Genomic DNA, 2,746 nt, shown 5'->3' with positions numbered 1-2,746 from the left:
TCCTACTGTTGCGGATGCGTGGAGGACGAGTGTGGAACGTAACTTCCATACTCTGAGATGTCCTGAGGAGTTTTGGGTGGACATAGGGGTCTACTATTTGAGTGGTGATGCTGAGTTGTGGTGGAGATCAGTGGCTGCTAGGAGAGTGCAGCGGGAGATGACTTGGGCTGACTTCGTCTTGGAGTTCAACCGCAAGCATTTTCCTAGAGAGGCATTGGATCAGTTGGAGGTGCAGTTCCTTCAGTTGTCTCAAGGGACACGGTCAGTGCGGGAGCTGGACTTGGAGTTCAGTCAACTTCTTTGTTATGGGGGTCGGGCTTTGGAGTCTGAGGAGGCTCAGATCAAGAGGTTTTTGAGGGCTCTACGTGATGATTTGAGGGTTCACTGTAGAGGGCGGAGTTATGCTACGCGTGCAGAGCTGATTGAGACTGCAGCAGAGATTGAGGAGGATATCCAGGCACAGTCAGTGGCGGTAGCTCCAGCAGTTCAGCCTAGTAAGGCTCACAACCAGGGTGGTTCTAGCAGGGGCGGTAGGCATGCTCAGGGAACCAAGAGGAAGTGGGAGGCTACACAGAAACCGATTGGTGCGGGTTGCTTCGGTTGTAGGAGCAAGGATCACAGGGTTGCTAGTTGTCCCAAGAGGAGTGTTCCGACGACAGAATCTCGGGTATGTTATCATTGTAAGGAGACAGGGCACATCAGGCCTTTTTGTCCCAAGTTGCAGCCGGCAGCAGTGGCAGCGTTGCAGCAGTGGCAGCGTTGCAGCAGGTGCAGCCTGGAGGTCAGCAGGTGGCACGGATTGAGCAGACGCCACGTGCTTACACGACAGTAGAGACTGGTGGAACCAGTGCCAGGGCGATCACATGTATATTTTCTGGTGCTTAAACTTTGTGAATTTTAGTAGGTTCAGATTATATATGTTTCCTGTGATAAAGTGTTAGGTTCTCAACACATGAGGTTTGTGTAGGGATCTTGTCGGTGGGCGGGTTTAAGTCCCACGTTATATTTGATTCTGGTGCTTCACATAGCTTCATTACTCCGGAGTGTGCAGAGTGTGCGGGGATCAGCGGGGATCCTGGAGAGCGTGCAGGAGTTGTCAGAGTTGCGGGAGGCGAGTTCCTGAGAGTGATTGGACGAGCTAGAGGAATTGATATTCAGATCGCAGGAGAGTCGTGGCCAGCAGATTTGCTTATCAGTCCAGTGGAGCTGTATGATGTTATTCTCGGGATGGATTGGTTGCATCGGCATAGGGTGCATTTGGATTGCTATCGGGGTAGAGTGGAGTTTGAGCGTTCAGGAGGGAAGTTGGTTTTTCAGGGTATTAGACCGACTTCGGGGAGTCTCGTGATCTCAGCCATTCAGGCTGGGAAGATGATCGAGAAGGGCCGTGAGGCTTATCTGGTTACTATATCTATGCCAGAGTCAGTGGGGAAGTCTACGGTTAGCGGTATTCCAGTAGTGGAAGAGTTTGAGGATGTGTTTCAGTCTTTGCAGGGATTACCACCATCTCGGTCGGATCCTTTTACCATTGAACTGGAACCGGGGACGACACCGTTATCCAAGGCTCCTTACAGAATGGCTCCAGCAGAGATGGCAGAGCTGAAGAAGCAGCTAGAGGATTTGTTGAGTAAGGGATTCATCCGTCCTAGTGTATCACCGTGGGGAGCGCCGGTGTTGTTTGTGAAGAAGAAGGATGGGAGTTTCAGGTTGTGTATAGATTATCGGGGTTTGAACCGGTTCACTGTGAAGAACAAGTACCCTAGGTAGATCTGGCATCGGGTTATCATCCGATACCGATAGATGAGGCAGATTTGAGGAAGACTGCTTTCAAGACGAGGTATGGGCACTATGAGTTTGTGGTGATGCCTTTCGGGTTGACTAACGTGCCAGCAGCGTTTATGAGATTGATGAACAGTGTGTTTCAGGATGTGTCTGTCATCATTTTCATCGATGATATCCTAGTTTATTCTAAGAGTCCTGAAGAGCATGCAGTGCATTTGAGGACAGTTATGGAGAAGCTGCGGGATCAGAAGTTGTTTGCCAAGTTGAGCAAGTGTAGTTTATGGCAGCGTGAGATGGGCTTTCTGGGTCACATTGTTTCTGCAGAGGGGGTTTCTGTGGATCCAGAGAAGATTCAGTCTATCAGAGATTGGCCTAGACCGCAGAATGCCACAGACATCAGGAGTTTTCTTGGATTGGCAGGTTACTACAGGAGATTTGTGCAGGGGTTTGCAAGCAGAGCACGTCCTATGACTAAGTTGACAGGGAAGGATGTTCCTTTTTTCTGGTCAGAAGAGTGTGAGGAGGGCTTTGCAAGCCTGAAGGAGATGTTGACTACTGCGCCAGTGTTGGCTTTGCCTGAGCAAGGAGAACCCTATGTGGTTTATACAGATGCATCTAGAGTTGGTTTGGGGTGTGTTCTGATGCAGCATGGGAAGGTGATTGCCTATGCTTCGCGGCAGTTGCGGGTGCATGAAGGCAACTATCCTACTCATGATTTGGAGATGGGTGCTGTAGTTTTTGCCCTGAAGATTTGGAGATCTTATCTTTATGGTGCAAAGGTACATGTGTTTACAGATCATAAGAGCCTGAAGTATATATTCACTCAGCCTGAGCTGAATTTGAGACAGAGGCGGTGGATGGAGCTTGTAGCGGATTATGACTTGAAGATAGCCTATCATCCTGGTAAGACTAATACGGTTGCAGATGCTCTGAGTCGGAAGAGGGTAGCTTTGGCTCAGGAGCA

The 2,746-nt window shown here is 49.7% G+C and overlaps 1 pseudogene; it reads left to right on the top strand.

Annotated features, from left to right (window-relative positions):
• LOC104759033 overlaps positions 1-2,746 on the top strand; it is a 15,650-nt pseudogene that overhangs the window by 4,517 nt on the left and 8,387 nt on the right.

The sequence above is a fragment of the Camelina sativa genome, chromosome 17 (assembly GCF_000633955.1).
Source record: "Camelina sativa cultivar DH55 chromosome 17, Cs, whole genome shotgun sequence".
NCBI classification, from domain to species: domain Eukaryota; kingdom Viridiplantae; phylum Streptophyta; class Magnoliopsida; order Brassicales; family Brassicaceae; genus Camelina; species Camelina sativa.
The sequence above is the reverse complement of the archived record's forward strand: the minus strand, read 5'-3'. Positions and strand labels throughout refer to the sequence as shown.